Here is a 13,124-nt window from a genome sequence, read left to right as displayed (position 1 = left end):
CTTAAACCGTCGCTGCGGACAGGATTCGAACCTGTGCGGGTACATCCCACTGGATTTCAAGTCCAACTCCATAACCGCTCGGACACCGCAGCTGATATGCAATAAGTCAGTAAGGAATTATGAATATCTGGCATTTCCGTGGAAATGTCTTCCTCAAAGAGTCGCTGCGGACAGGATTCGAACCTGTGCGGGTAGAACCTATTGGATTTCAAGTCCAACTCCTTAACCACTCGGACACCGCAGCTGTTGTGCATTAGCTGAGTAAGGAATTATGAATCAATAGTAACTTATATCGGTGGAAACGTCTTCATTTAAAAAGTCGCTGCGGACAGGATTCGAACCTGTGCGGGTAGAACCCATTGGATTTCAAGTCCAACTCCTTAACCACTCGGACAGCCCAGCTGTTGTGCATTACGTGAGTAAGGAATTATGAATCAATAGTAAATTATATCGGTGGAAACGTCTTCATTTAAAAAGTCGCTGCGGACAGGATTCGAACCTGTGCGGATAAAAACCAATGGATTTCTAGTCCAACCACTTAACCGCGCGGACGCAGCAGCAGCTGGGCAGTTAGTGAGTAACGAATTATGAATATCTGGCATTTCCGTGGAAATGTCTTCCTTAAAAAGTCGCTGCGGAGAGGATTCGAGACTGTGCGGATAAAAACCAATGGATTTCTAGTCCAACTCTTTAACCACTCGGACGCAGCAGCAACTGGGCATTTAGTGAGTGACGAATTATGAAAATCTGGCATTTCGGTGGAAATGACCTCCTTAAACCGTCGCTGCGGACAGGATTCGAACCTGTGCGGATAGAACCCATTGGATTTCAAGTCCAACTCCTTAACCACTCGGACACCGCAGCTGCTCTGCGGTACGTGAGTAAGGAATTATGAATAACTAGTATATCGGTGGACACTTTGGGAGTGGCGAACCCGTCGTACTAATAGCCTATATCTGTTTCATTCATAACATCCCTGACCCGGTCAAAGACTGGAAAACAGGATGTAGGTTTTCATTTTCAGCATATCGGTGGAAATGCCTACCTTAAAAAAGTTGCTGCGGACAGGATTCGTACCTGTGCGGAAAAGAACCATGGATTTCAAGTCCAACTCTTTCACCACTCGGACACAGCAGCAGCCGCGCATTTAGTGAGTAACGAATTATGTATATCTGGCATTTCTGTGGAAATGTCTTCCTTAAACAGTCGCTTCGGACAGGATTCGAACCTGTGCGGGTAGAACCCATTGGATTTCAAGTCCATCTCCTTAACAGCTCGGACACCGCAGCTGATATGCAATAAGTGAGTAAGGAATTATGAATATCTGGCATTTCCTTTGGAAATGTCTTCCTCAAAAAGTCGCTGCGGACAGGATTCGTACCTGTGCGGAAAAGAACCATGGATTTCAAGTCCAACTCTTTCACCACTCGGACACATCAGCAGCCGGGCATTTAGTGAGTGACGAATTATGAATATCTGGCATTTCCGTGGAAATGACCTCCTTGAACCATCGCTGCGGACAGGATTCGAACCTGTGCGGGTACAACCCATTGGATTTCAAGTCCAACTCCTTAACCGCTCGGACACCGCAGCTGATATGCAATAAGTGAGTAAGGAATTATGAATATCTGGCATTTCCGTGGAAATGTCTTCCTCAAAGGTCGCTGCGGACAGGATTCGAACCTGTGCGGGTAGAACCCATTGGATTTCAAGTCCAACTCCTTAACCACTCGGACACCCCAGCTGTTGTGCATTAGGTGAGTAAGGAATTATGAATCAATACTAACTTATATCGGTGGAAACGTCTTCATTATAAAACTCGCTGCGGACAGGATTCGAACCTGTGCGGATAAAAACCAATGGATTTCTAGTACAACCACTTAACCACGCGGACGCAGCAGCAGCTGGGCAGTTAGTGAGTAACGAATTATGAATATCTGGCATTTCCGGGGAAATGCCTTCCTTAAAAAGTCGCTGCGGACAGGATTCGAACCTGTGCGGATAAAAACCAATGTATTTCTAGACCAACTCTTTAACCACTCGGACGCAACAGCAACTGGGCATTTAGTGAGTAACGAATTATGATTATCTGGCATTTCCGTGGAAATGTCTTCCTTAAAAAGTCGCTGCGGACAGGATTCGAACCTGTGCGGGTAGAACCCATTGGATTTCAAGTCCAACTCCTTAACCACTCGGACACCCCAGCTGTTGTGCATTAGGTGAGTAAGGAATTATGAATCAATAGAAACTTATATCGGTGGAAACGCCTTCATTAAAAAAGTCGCTGCGGACAGGATTCGACCTGTGCGGATAAAAACCATTGGATTTCTAGTCCAACCACTTAACCACGCGGACGCAGCAGCAGCTGGGCATTTAGTGAGTGACGAATTATGAAAATCTGGCATTTCGGTGGAAATGACCTCCTTAAACCGTCGCTGCGGACAGGATTCGAACCTGTGCGGATAGAAACCATGGATTTCAAGTCCAACTCTTTAACCACTCGGACGCAGCAGCAGCTGGGCATTTAGTGAGTGACGAATTATGAATATCTGGCATTTCCGTGGAAATGACCTCCTTAAACCGTCGCTGCGGACAGGATTCGAACCTGTGCGGGTAGAACCCATTGGATTTCAAGTCCAACTCCTTAACCACGCGGACACCCCAGCTGTTGTGCATTACGTGAGTAAGGAATTATGAATCAATAGTAACTTATATCGTGGAAACGTCTTCATTAAAAAAGTTGCTGCGGACAGGATTCGAACCTGTGCGGATAAAAACCAATGGATTTCTAATCCAACTCTTTAACCACTCGGACGCAGCAGCAACTGGGCATTTAGTGAGTAACGAATTATGAATATCTGGCATTTCCGTGGAAATGTCTTCCTTAAAAAGTCGCTGCGGACAGGATTCGAACCTGTGCGGGTGGAACCCGTTGGATTTCAAGTCCAACTCCTTAACCACTCGGACACCGCAGCTGCTCTGCGGTAAGTGAGTAAGGAATTATGAATAAGTAGTATATCTGTGGGCACTTTGGGTGTGGCGACCCCATCGTACTAATAGCCTATATCTGTTTCATTCATAACATCCCTGACCCGGTCAAAGACTGGGAAACAGGATGTAGGTTTTCATTTTCAGCATATCGGTGGAAATGCCTTCCTTAAAAAAGTTGCTGCGGACAGGATTCGTACCTGTGCGGAAAAGAACCATGGATTTCAAGTCCAACTCTTTCACCACTCGGACACAGCAGCAGCCGGGCATTTAGTGAGTAACGAATTATGTATATCTGGCATTTCTGTGGAAATGTCTTCCTTAAACAGTCGCTTCGGACAGGATTCGAACCTGTGCGGGTAGAACCCATTGGATTTCAAGTCCAACTCCTTAACAGCTCGGACACCGCAGCTGATATGCAATAAGTGAGTAAGGAATTATGAATATCTGGCATTTCCTTTGGAAATGTCTTCCTTAAAAAGTCGCTGCGAACAGGATTCGAACCTGTGCGGGGAGAACCCATTGGATTTCAAGTCCAACTCCTTAACCACTCGGACACCACAGCTGTTGTGCATTAGGTGAGTAAGGAATTATGAATCAATAGTAACTTGTATCGGTGGAAATGTCTTCATTAAGAAAGTCGCTGCGGACAGGATTCGAACCTGTGCGGGTAGAACCCATTGGATTTCAAGTCCAACTCCTTAACCACTCGGACACCACAGCTGTTGTGCATTAGGTGAGTAAGGAATTATGAATCAATAGTAACTTGTATCGGTGGAAATGTCTTCATTAAGAAAGTCGCTGCGGACATAATTCGAACCTGTGCGGGTAGGACCCATTGGATTTCAAGTCCAACTCCTTAACCACTGGGACACCACAGCTGTTGTGCATTAGGTGAGTAAGGAATTATGAATCAATAGTAAGTTGTATCGGTGGAAATGTCTTCATTAAGAAAGTCGCTGCGGACAGGATTCGAACCTGTGCGGGTAGACCCCATTGGATTTCGAGTCCAACTCCTTAACCACTCGGACACCGCACCTGTTGTGCATTACGTGAGTAAGGAATTATGAATCAATAGTAACTTATATCGGTGGAAATGTCTCCATTGAAAAAGTCGCTGCGGACAGGATTCGTACCTGTGCGGGTAGAAGCCATTGGATTTCACGTCCAACTCCTTAACCACTCGGACACCCCAGCTGTTTTGCATTAGGTGAGTAAGGAATTATAAATCAATAATAAATTATCGGTGGAAACGTCTTCATTAAAAAAGTCGCTGCGGACAGGATTCGAACCTGTGCGGATATAAACCATTGGATTTCTAGTCCAACCACTTAACCACGCGAACGCAGCAGCAGCTGGGCAGTTAGTGAGTAACGAATTATGATTATCTGGGATTTCCGTAGAAATATCTTCCTTAAAAAGTCGCTGCGGACAGGATTCGAACCTGTGCGGGTAGAACCCATTGGATTTCAAGTCCAACACCTTAACCACTCGGACATCCCAGCTGTTGTGCATTACGTGAGTTAGGAATTATGAATCAATAGTAACTTATATCGGTGGAAACGTCTTCATTAAAAAAGTCGCTGCGGACTGGATTCGAACCTGTGCGGATAAAAGCCAATGGATTTCTATTCCAACCACTTAACCACGCGGACGCAGCAGCAGCTGGGCAGTTAGTGAGTAACGAATTATGAATATCTGGCATTTCCGTGGAAATGTCTTCCTTAAAAGTCGCTGCGGACAGGATTCGAACCTGTGCGGGTAGAACCCATTGGATTTCAAGTCCAACTCCTTAACCACTCGGACACCGCAGCTGCTCTGCGGTAAGTGAGTAAGGAATTATGAATAACTAGTATATCGGTGGACACTTTGGGAGTGGCGACCCCATCGTACTAATAGCCTATATCTGTTTCATTCATAACATCCCTGACCCGGTCAAAGACTGGAAAACAGGATGTAGGTTTTCATTTTCAGCATATCGGTGGAAATGCCTTCCTTAAAAAAATCGCTGCGGACAGGATTCGTACCTGTGCGGAAAAGAACCATGGATTTCAAGTCCAACTCTTTCACCACTCAGACACAGCAGCAGCCGGGCATTTAGTGAGTAACGAATTATGAATATCTGGCATTTCTGTGGAAATGCCTTCCTTAAACAGTCGCTTCGGACAGGATTCGAACCAGTGCGGGTAGAACCGATTGGATTTCAAGTCCAACTCCTTAACCACTCGGACACCACAGCTGTTGTGCATTAGGTGAGTAAGGAATTATGAATCAATAGTAACTTGTATCGGTGGAAATGTATTCATTAAAAAAGTCGCTGCGGACAGGATTCGAACCTGTGCGGATAAAAACCAATGGATTTCTAGTCCAACTCTTTAACCACTCGGACAGAGCAGCAGCTGGGCATTTAGTGAGTAACGAATTATGATTATCTGGCATTTCCGTGGAAATATCTTCCTTAAAATGTCGCTGCGGACAGGATTCGAACCTGTGCGGGTAGAACCCATTGGATTTCAAGTCCAACTCCTTAACCACTCGGACACCCCCGCTGTTGTGCATTAGGAGAGTAAGGAATTATGAATCAATAGTAACTTATATCGGTGGAAATGCTTCATTAAAAAAGTCGCTGCGGACAGGATTCGAACCTGTGCGGGTAGAACCCATTGGATATCGAGTCCAACTCCTTAACCCCTCGGACACCGCAGCTGTTGTGCATTAGGTGAGTAAGGAATTATGAATCAATAGTAACTTATATCGGTGGAAATGTCTTCATTGAAAAAGTCGCTGCGGACAGGATTCGAACCTGTGCGGGTAGAACCCATTGGATTTCAAGTCCAACTCCTTAACCGCTCGGACACCGCAGCCGATACGTGTTAAGTGAGTAAGGAGTTATGCATATCGAGCATTTCCGTGGAAATATCTGCCTTAAAAAGTCGCTGCGGACAGGATTCGAAACTGTGCGGATAAAAACCAATGGGTTTCTAGTCCAACTCTTTAACCACTCGGTCACAGCAGCAACTGGGCATTTAGTGTGTAACGACTTATGAATATCTGGCATTTCCGTGGAAATGTCTTCCTTAAAAAGTCGCTGCGGACAGGATTCGAACCTGTTCGGGTAGAACCCATTGGATTTCAAGTCCAACTCCTTAACCACTCGGACACCGCAGCTGCTGTGCGGTGAGCGAGTAAGGAATTATGAATAACTAGTATATCGGTGGACACTTTGGGAGTGGCGACCCCATCGTACTAATAGCCTATATCTGTTTCATTCATTACATCCCTGACCCGGTCAAAGACTGGAAAACAGGATGTAGGTTTTCATATTCAGCATATCGGTGGAAATGCCTTCTTTAAAAAAGTCGCTGCGGACAGGATTGGAACCTGTGCGGTTAAAAACCATGGTTTTCAAGTCCAACTCTTTAACCACTCGGACGCAGCAGCAGCTGGGCATTTAGTGAGTGACGAATTATGAATATCTGGCATTTCCGTGGAAATGACCTCCTTAAAACGTCGCCACGGACAGGATTCGAACCTGTGCGGGTACAACCCATTGTATTTCAAGTCCAACTCCTTAACCGCTCGGACACCGCAGCTGATATGCAATAAGTTAGTAAGGAGTTATGAATATCTGGCATTTCCGTGGAAATGTCTTCCTCAAAAAGTCGCTGCGGACAGGATTCGAACCTGTGCGGGTAGAACCCATTGGATTTCAAGTCCAACTCCTTAACCACTCGGACACCCCTTCTGTTGTGCATTAGGTGAGTAAGGAATTATGAATCAATAGTAACTTTTATCGGTGGAAACGTCTTCATTAAAAAAGTCGCTGCGGACAGGATTCGAACCTGTGCGGATAAAAACCAATGGATTTCTAGTCCAACCATTTAACCACGCGGACGCAGCAGCAGCTGGGCAGTTTGTGAGTAACGAATTATGAATATCTGGCATTTCCGTGGAAATGTCTTCCTTAAAAGTCGCTGCGGACAGGATTCGAACCTGTGCGGGTAGAACCCATTGGATTTCAAGTCCAACTCCTTAACCGCTCGGACACCGCAGCTGCTGTGCGGTGAGTGAGTGAGAAATTATGAATAACTAGTATATCGGTGGACACTTTGGGAGTGGCGACCCCATCGTACTAATAGCTTATATCTGTTTCATTCATAACATCCCTGACCCGGTCAAAGACTGGAAAACAGGATGTAGGTTTTCATTTTCAGCATATCGGTGGAAATGCCTTCCTTAAAAAAGTCGCTGCGGACAGGATTCGAACCTGTGCGGGTAGAACCCATTGGATTTCAAGGCCAACTCCTTAACCACTCGGACACCGCAGCTGTTCTGCATTAGGTGAGTAAGGAATTATGAATCAATAGTAACTTATATCGGTGGAAATGTCTTCATTGAAAAAGTCGCTGCGGACAGGATTCGAACCTGTGCGGGTAGAACCCATTGGATTTCAAGTCCAACTCCTTAACCGCTCGGACACCGCAGCTGATACGTGTTAAGTGAGTAAGGAGTTATGCATATCGAGCATTTCCGTGGAAATATCTGCCTTAAAAAGTCGCTGCGGACAGGATTCGAAACTGTGCGGATAAAAACCAATGGATTTCTAGTCCAACTCTTTAACCACTCGGTCACAGCAGCAACTGGTCATTTAGTGTGTAACGACTTATGAATATCTGGCATGTCTTCCTTAAAAAGTCGCTGCGGACAGGATTCGAACCTGTTCGGGTAGAACCCATTGGATTTCAAGTCCAACTCCTTAACCACTCGGACACCGCAACTGCTGTGCGGTGAGCGAGTAAGGAATTATGAATAACTAGTAATCGGTGGACACTTTGGGAGTGGCGACCCCATCGTACTAATAGCTTATATCTGTTTCATTCATTACATCCCTGACCCGGTCAAAGACTGGAAAACAGGATGTAGGTTTTCATATTCAGCATATCGGTGGAAATGCCTTCCTTAAAAAAGTCGCTGCGGACAGGATTCGAACCTGTGCGGGTAGAACCCATTGGATTTCAAGTCCAACTCCTTAACCACTCGGACACCGCAGCTGTTGAGCGTTAGGTGAGTAAGGAATTATGAATCAATAGTAACTTGTATCGGTGGAAATGTCTTCGTTGAAAAATTCGCTGCGGACAGGATTCGAACCTGTGCGGGTAGAACCCATTGGATTTCGAGTCCAACTCCTTAACCGCTCGGACACCACAGCTGATATGCATTAAGTGAGTAAGGAGTTATGAATATCGAGCATTTCCGTGGAAATGTCTTCCTTAAAAAGACGCTGCGGACAGGATTCGAACCTGTGTGGATAAAAACCAATGGATTTCTAGTCCAACTCCTTAACCACTCGGACACCGCAGCTGCTCTGCGGTAAGTGAGTAAGGAATTATGAATACTTAGTATATCGGTGGACACTTTGGGTGTGGCGACCCCATCGTACTAATAGCCTATATCTGTTTCATTCATAACATCCCTGACCCGTTCAAAGACTGGAAAACAGGATGTAGGTTTTCATTTTCAGCATATCGGTGGAAATGCCTTCCTTAAAAAAGTCGCTGCGGACAGGATTCGTACCTGTGCGGAAAAGAACCATGGATTTCAAGTCCAACTCTTTCACCACTCGGACACAGCAGCAGCCGGGCATTTAGTGAGTAACGAGTTATGAATATCTGGCATTTCTGTGGAAATGTCTTCCTTAAACAGTCGCTTCGGACAGGATTCGGACCTGTGCCTGTAGAACCCATTGGATTTCAAGTCCAACACCTTAACAGCTCGGACACCGCAGCTGATATGCAATAAGTGAGTAAAGAGTTATGAATATCTGGCATTTCCTTTTTAAATGTCTTCCTCAAAAAGTTGCTGCGGTCAGGATTCGAACCTGTGCGGGTAGAACCCATTGGATTTCAAGTCCAACCCCTTAACCACTCGGACACCACAGCTGTTGTGCATTAGGTGAGTAAGGAAATATGAATCAATAGTAACTTGTATCGGTGGAAATGTCTTCATTAAAGAAGTAGCTGCGGACAGGATTCGAACCTGTGCGGATAAAAACCAATGGATTTCTAGTCCAACTCTTTAACCACTCGGACAGAGCAGCAGCTGGGCATTTAGTGAGTAACGAATTATGATTATCTGGCATTTCCGTGGAAATATCTTCCTTAAAAAGTCGCTGCGGACAGGATTCGAACCTGTGCGGGTAGAACCCATTGGATTTCAAGTCCAACTCCTTAACCACTCGGACACCCCCTCTGTTGTGCGTTAGCAGAGTAAGAAATTATGAATCAATAGTAACTTATATCGGTGGAAAAGCTTCATTAAAAAAGTCGCTGCGGACAGGATTCGAACCTGTGCGGGTAGAACCCATTGGATTTCGAGTCCAACTCCTTAACCACTCGGACACCGCAGCTGTTGTGCATTCGGTGAGTAAGGAATTATGAATCAATAGTAACTTATATCGGTGGAAATGTCTTCATTGAAGAAGTCGCTGCGGACAGGATTCGAACCTGTGCGGGTAGTACCCATTGGATTTCAAGTCCAACTCCCTAACCGCTCAGACACCGCAGCTGATATGCAATAAGTGAGTAAGGAATTATGAATATCTGGCATTTCCGTGGAAATGTCTTCCTCAAAAAGTCGCTGCGGACAGGATTCGAACCTGTGCGGATAAAAACCAATGGATTTCTAGTCCAACTCTTTAACCACTCGGTCACAGCAGCAACTGGGCATTCAGTGTGTAACGACTTATGAATATCTGGCATCTCCGTGGAAATGTCTTCCTTAAAAAGTCGCTGCGGACAGGATTCGAACCTGTGCGGGTAGAACCCATTGGATTTCAAGTCCAACTCCTTAGCCACTCGGACACCGCAGCTGCTGTGCGGCGAGTAAGGAATTATGAATAACTAGTATATCGGTGGACACTTTGGGAGTGGCGAACCCATCGTACTAATACCCTATATCTGTTTCATTCATTACATCCCTGACCCGGTCAAAGACTGGAAAACAGGATGTAGGTTTTCATTTTCAGCATATCGGTGGAAATGCCTTCTTTAAAAAAGCCGCTGCGGACAGGATTCGAACCTGTGCGGATAAAAAACATGGATTTCAAGTCCAACTCTTTAACTACTCGGACGCAGTAGCAGCTGGGCATTTAGTGAGTGACGAATTATGAATATCTGGTATTTCCGTGGAAATGACCTCCTTTAACCGTCGCTGCGGACAGGATTCGAACCTGCGCGGGTACAACCCATTGGATTTCAAGTCAAACTCCTTAACCGCTCGGACAACGCAGCTGATACGGAATAAGTGAGTAAGGATTTATGAATATCTGGCATTTCCGTGGAAATGTCTTCCTCGAAAAGTCGCTGCGGGCAGGATTCGAACCTGTGCGGGTAGAACCCATTGGATTTCAAGTCCAACTCCTTAACCACTCGGACACCCCAGCTGTTGCGCATTAGGTGAGTAAGGAATTATGAATCAATAGTAACTTATATCGGTGGAAACGTCTTCATTAAAAAAGTCGCTGCGGACAGGATTCGAACCTGTGCGGATAAAAACCAATGGATTTCCAGTCCAACTCTTTAACCACTCGGACGCAGCAGCAACTGGGCATTTAGTGAGTAACGAATTATGAATATCTGGCATTTCCCTGGAAATGTCTTCCTTAAAAGTCGCTGCGGACAGGATTCGAACCTGTGCGGGTAGAACCCATTGGATTTCTAGTCCAACTCCTTAACCACTCGGACACCGCAGCTGCTCTGCGGTAAGTGAGTAAGGAATTATGAATAACTAGTATATCGGTGAACACTTTGGGAGTGGCGACCCCATCGTACTAATAGCCTATATCTGTTTCATTCATAATATCCCTGACCCGGTCAAAGACTGGAAAACAGGATGTAGGTTTTCATTTTCAGCATATCGGTGGAAATGCCTTCCTTAAAAAGTCGCTGCGGACAGGATTCGTACCTGTGCGGAAAAGAACCATGGTTTTCAAGTCCAACTCTTTCACCACTCGGACACAGCAGCAGCCGGGCATTTAGTGAGTAACGAATTATGAATATCTGGCATTTCTGTGGAAATGTCTTCCTTAAACGGTCGCTTCGGACAGGATTCGTACCTGTGCGGGTAGAACCCATTGGATTTCAAGTCCAACTCCTTAACCACTCGGACACCCCCGCTGTTGTGCATTAGGAGAGTAAGGAATTATGAATCAATAGTAACTTATATCGGTGGAAATGCTTCATTAAAAAAGTCGCTGCGGACAGGATTCGAACCTGTGCGGGTAGAACCTATTGGATTTCGAGTCCAACTCCTTAACCACTCGGACACCACCGCTGTTGTGCATTAGGAGAGTAAGGAATTATGAATCAATAGTAACTTATATCGGTGGAAATGCTTCATTAAAAAAGTCGCTGCGGACAGGATTTGAACCTGTGCGGATAAAAACCATGGATTTCAAGTCCAACTCTTTAACCACTCGGACTCAGCAGCTGCTGGTCATTTAGTGAGTAACGAATTATGAATATCTGGCATTTCCGTGGAAATGTCTTCCTTAAAAAGTCGCTGCGGACAGGACTCGAACCTGTGCGGGTAGAACCCATTGGATTTCTAGTCCAACTCCTTAACCACTCGGACAGCGCAGCTGCTGTGCGGTAAGTGAGTAAGGAATTATGAATAACTAGTATATCGGTCGACACTTTGGGAGTGGCGACCCCATCGTACTAATAGCTTATATCTGTTTCATTCATTACATCACTGACTGGGTCAAAGCCTGGAAAACAGGATATAGGTTTTCATTTTCAGCATATCCGTGGAAATGCCTTCCTTAAAAAAGTCGCTGCGGACAGGATTCGAACCTGTGCGGGTAGAACCCATTGGATTTCGAGTACAACTCCTTAACCACTCGGACACCGCAGCTGTTGTGCATCAGGTGAGTAAGGAATTATGAATAACTAGTATATCGGTCGACACTTTGGGAGTGGCGACCCCATCGTACTAATAGCTTATATCTGTTTCATTCATTACATCACTGACTGGGTCAAAGCCTGGAAAACAGGATATAGGTTTTCATTTTCAGCATATCCGTGTAAATTCCTTCCTTAAAAAAGTCGCTGCGGACAGGACTCGAACCTGTGCGGGTAGAACCCATTGGATTTCTAGTCCAACTCCTTAACCACTCGGACACCGCAGCTGCTGCTCGGTAAGTGAGTAAGGAATTATTAATAACTAGTATATCGGTCGACACTTTGGGAGTGGCGACCCCATCGTACTAACAGCTTATATCTGTTTCATTCATTACATCACTGACTGGGTCAAAGCCTGGAAAACAGGATATAGGTTTTCATTTTCAGCATATCGGTGGAAATGCCTTCCTTAAAAGAGTCGCTGCGGACAGGATTCGTACCTGTGCGGATAAAAAACATGGATTTCAAGTCCAACTCTTTAACCACACGGACACAGCAGCTGGCATTTAGCGAGTAACAAAATATGAATATCTGGTATTTCTGTGGAAATGTCTTCCTTAACAAGTCGCTGCGGACAGGATTCGTACCTGTGCGGATAAAAACCATGGATTTCAAGTCCAACTCTTTAACCACTCGGACGCAGCAGCAGCTGGGCATTCAGTGAGTGACGAATTATGAATATCTGGCATTTCCGTGGAAATGACCTCCTTAAACCGTCGCTACGGACAGGATTCGAACCTGTGCGGGTACAACCCATTGGATTTCAAGTCCAACTCCTTAACCGCTCGGACACCGCAGCTGATACGCATTAAGTGAGTAAGGAGTTATGAATATCGAGCATTTCCGTGGAAATGTCTTCCTTAAAAAGTCGCTGCGGACAGGATTCGAACCTGTGCGGGTAGAACCCACTGGATTTCAAGTCCAACTCCTTAACCACTCGGGCACCACAACTGCTCTGCGGTGAGTGAGTAAGGAATTATGAATAACTAGTATATCGGTGGACACTTTGGGAGTTGCGACCCCATCGTACTAATAGCCTATATCTGTTTCATTCATTACATCCCTTACCCGGTCAAAGACTGGAAAACAGGATGTAGGTTATCATTTTCAGCATATCGGTGGAAATGCCTTCATTAAAAAAGGCGCTGCGGACAGGATTCGAACCTGTGCGGATAA

General features: G+C 45.4%; 1 protein-coding gene and 43 non-coding genes across 44 annotated transcripts in view; 1 reads left to right on the top strand and 43 right to left on the bottom strand.

Moving 5' to 3' along the window:
- Positions 1–13,124, top strand: part of LOC136866853 (dynein axonemal heavy chain 1) — a 1,878,455-nt gene that overhangs the window by 735,829 nt on the left and 1,129,502 nt on the right. The window lies entirely within an intron of this gene.
- On the bottom strand, positions 11–92 carry TRNAS-UGA (transfer RNA serine (anticodon UGA)). Its single transcript has one exon. It is a non-coding gene; the product is annotated as a tRNA-Ser (tRNA).
- On the bottom strand, positions 163–244 carry TRNAS-UGA (transfer RNA proline (anticodon UGG)). The gene has a single exon. It is a non-coding gene; the product is annotated as a tRNA-Ser (tRNA).
- Positions 321–402, bottom strand: TRNAS-UGA (transfer RNA serine (anticodon UGA)). Its single transcript has one exon. It is a non-coding gene; the product is annotated as a tRNA-Ser (tRNA).
- Positions 783–864, bottom strand: TRNAS-UGA (transfer RNA serine (anticodon UGA)). The gene has a single exon. It is a non-coding gene; the product is annotated as a tRNA-Ser (tRNA).
- TRNAS-UGA (transfer RNA serine (anticodon UGA)) lies at positions 1,512–1,593 on the bottom strand. Its single transcript has one exon. It is a non-coding gene; the product is annotated as a tRNA-Ser (tRNA).
- Positions 1,663–1,744, bottom strand: TRNAS-UGA (transfer RNA serine (anticodon CGA)). Its single transcript has one exon. It is a non-coding gene; the product is annotated as a tRNA-Ser (tRNA).
- TRNAS-UGA (transfer RNA serine (anticodon UGA)) lies at positions 2,125–2,206 on the bottom strand. The gene has a single exon. It is a non-coding gene; the product is annotated as a tRNA-Ser (tRNA).
- Positions 2,585–2,666, bottom strand: TRNAS-UGA (transfer RNA serine (anticodon CGA)). The gene has a single exon. It is a non-coding gene; the product is annotated as a tRNA-Ser (tRNA).
- Positions 2,894–2,975, bottom strand: TRNAS-UGA (transfer RNA serine (anticodon UGA)). Its single transcript has one exon. It is a non-coding gene; the product is annotated as a tRNA-Ser (tRNA).
- On the bottom strand, positions 3,319–3,400 carry TRNAS-UGA (transfer RNA serine (anticodon AGA)). Its single transcript has one exon. It is a non-coding gene; the product is annotated as a tRNA-Ser (tRNA).
- TRNAS-UGA (transfer RNA serine (anticodon UGA)) lies at positions 3,472–3,553 on the bottom strand. Its single transcript has one exon. It is a non-coding gene; the product is annotated as a tRNA-Ser (tRNA).
- TRNAS-UGA (transfer RNA serine (anticodon UGA)) lies at positions 3,630–3,711 on the bottom strand. Its single transcript has one exon. It is a non-coding gene; the product is annotated as a tRNA-Ser (tRNA).
- On the bottom strand, positions 3,788–3,869 carry TRNAS-UGA (transfer RNA serine (anticodon UGA)). The gene has a single exon. It is a non-coding gene; the product is annotated as a tRNA-Ser (tRNA).
- On the bottom strand, positions 3,946–4,027 carry TRNAS-CGA (transfer RNA serine (anticodon CGA)). Its single transcript has one exon. It is a non-coding gene; the product is annotated as a tRNA-Ser (tRNA).
- TRNAS-UGA (transfer RNA serine (anticodon UGA)) lies at positions 4,412–4,493 on the bottom strand. The gene has a single exon. It is a non-coding gene; the product is annotated as a tRNA-Ser (tRNA).
- TRNAS-UGA (transfer RNA serine (anticodon AGA)) lies at positions 4,721–4,802 on the bottom strand. Its single transcript has one exon. It is a non-coding gene; the product is annotated as a tRNA-Ser (tRNA).
- On the bottom strand, positions 5,146–5,227 carry TRNAS-UGA (transfer RNA serine (anticodon AGA)). Its single transcript has one exon. It is a non-coding gene; the product is annotated as a tRNA-Ser (tRNA).
- TRNAS-UGA (transfer RNA serine (anticodon CGA)) lies at positions 5,456–5,537 on the bottom strand. Its single transcript has one exon. It is a non-coding gene; the product is annotated as a tRNA-Ser (tRNA).
- On the bottom strand, positions 5,613–5,694 carry TRNAS-CGA (transfer RNA serine (anticodon UGA)). The gene has a single exon. It is a non-coding gene; the product is annotated as a tRNA-Ser (tRNA).
- Positions 5,771–5,852, bottom strand: TRNAS-UGA (transfer RNA serine (anticodon UGA)). The gene has a single exon. It is a non-coding gene; the product is annotated as a tRNA-Ser (tRNA).
- TRNAS-UGA (transfer RNA serine (anticodon UGA)) lies at positions 6,075–6,156 on the bottom strand. Its single transcript has one exon. It is a non-coding gene; the product is annotated as a tRNA-Ser (tRNA).
- Positions 6,500–6,581, bottom strand: TRNAS-UGA (transfer RNA serine (anticodon CGA)). The gene has a single exon. It is a non-coding gene; the product is annotated as a tRNA-Ser (tRNA).
- Positions 6,652–6,730, bottom strand: TRNAS-UGA (transfer RNA serine (anticodon CGA)). Its single transcript has one exon. It is a non-coding gene; the product is annotated as a tRNA-Ser (tRNA).
- Positions 6,961–7,042, bottom strand: TRNAS-UGA (transfer RNA serine (anticodon GGA)). Its single transcript has one exon. It is a non-coding gene; the product is annotated as a tRNA-Ser (tRNA).
- Positions 7,235–7,316, bottom strand: TRNAS-UGA (transfer RNA serine (anticodon UGA)). The gene has a single exon. It is a non-coding gene; the product is annotated as a tRNA-Ser (tRNA).
- Positions 7,393–7,474, bottom strand: TRNAS-UGA (transfer RNA serine (anticodon UGA)). The gene has a single exon. It is a non-coding gene; the product is annotated as a tRNA-Ser (tRNA).
- TRNAS-UGA (transfer RNA serine (anticodon UGA)) lies at positions 7,685–7,766 on the bottom strand. The gene has a single exon. It is a non-coding gene; the product is annotated as a tRNA-Ser (tRNA).
- Positions 7,958–8,039, bottom strand: TRNAS-UGA (transfer RNA serine (anticodon CGA)). Its single transcript has one exon. It is a non-coding gene; the product is annotated as a tRNA-Ser (tRNA).
- On the bottom strand, positions 8,116–8,197 carry TRNAS-CGA (transfer RNA serine (anticodon UGA)). Its single transcript has one exon. It is a non-coding gene; the product is annotated as a tRNA-Ser (tRNA).
- Positions 8,268–8,349, bottom strand: TRNAS-AGA (transfer RNA serine (anticodon UGA)). Its single transcript has one exon. It is a non-coding gene; the product is annotated as a tRNA-Ser (tRNA).
- TRNAS-UGA (transfer RNA serine (anticodon UGA)) lies at positions 8,846–8,927 on the bottom strand. The gene has a single exon. It is a non-coding gene; the product is annotated as a tRNA-Ser (tRNA).
- Positions 9,156–9,234, bottom strand: TRNAS-UGA (transfer RNA serine (anticodon UGA)). Its single transcript has one exon. It is a non-coding gene; the product is annotated as a tRNA-Ser (tRNA).
- Positions 9,313–9,394, bottom strand: TRNAS-CGA (transfer RNA serine (anticodon CGA)). The gene has a single exon. It is a non-coding gene; the product is annotated as a tRNA-Ser (tRNA).
- Positions 9,471–9,552, bottom strand: TRNAS-UGA (transfer RNA serine (anticodon CGA)). The gene has a single exon. It is a non-coding gene; the product is annotated as a tRNA-Ser (tRNA).
- Positions 9,775–9,856, bottom strand: TRNAS-UGA (transfer RNA serine (anticodon UGA)). Its single transcript has one exon. It is a non-coding gene; the product is annotated as a tRNA-Ser (tRNA).
- On the bottom strand, positions 10,348–10,429 carry TRNAS-UGA (transfer RNA serine (anticodon CGA)). The gene has a single exon. It is a non-coding gene; the product is annotated as a tRNA-Ser (tRNA).
- Positions 10,657–10,738, bottom strand: TRNAS-AGA (transfer RNA serine (anticodon AGA)). Its single transcript has one exon. It is a non-coding gene; the product is annotated as a tRNA-Ser (tRNA).
- Positions 11,238–11,319, bottom strand: TRNAS-CGA (transfer RNA serine (anticodon CGA)). The gene has a single exon. It is a non-coding gene; the product is annotated as a tRNA-Ser (tRNA).
- On the bottom strand, positions 11,546–11,627 carry TRNAS-AGA (transfer RNA serine (anticodon AGA)). Its single transcript has one exon. It is a non-coding gene; the product is annotated as a tRNA-Ser (tRNA).
- Positions 11,820–11,901, bottom strand: TRNAS-CGA (transfer RNA serine (anticodon UGA)). Its single transcript has one exon. It is a non-coding gene; the product is annotated as a tRNA-Ser (tRNA).
- Positions 12,094–12,175, bottom strand: TRNAS-AGA (transfer RNA serine (anticodon CGA)). Its single transcript has one exon. It is a non-coding gene; the product is annotated as a tRNA-Ser (tRNA).
- On the bottom strand, positions 12,666–12,747 carry TRNAS-UGA (transfer RNA serine (anticodon UGA)). Its single transcript has one exon. It is a non-coding gene; the product is annotated as a tRNA-Ser (tRNA).
- On the bottom strand, positions 12,818–12,899 carry TRNAS-UGA (transfer RNA serine (anticodon UGA)). The gene has a single exon. It is a non-coding gene; the product is annotated as a tRNA-Ser (tRNA).

Source organism: Anabrus simplex, chromosome 3 (assembly GCF_040414725.1).
Source record: "Anabrus simplex isolate iqAnaSimp1 chromosome 3, ASM4041472v1, whole genome shotgun sequence".
In the NCBI taxonomy this organism is placed as follows: Eukaryota; Metazoa; Arthropoda; class Insecta; order Orthoptera; family Tettigoniidae; genus Anabrus; species Anabrus simplex.
The sequence above is the reverse complement of the archived record's forward strand: the minus strand, read 5'-3'. Positions and strand labels throughout refer to the sequence as shown.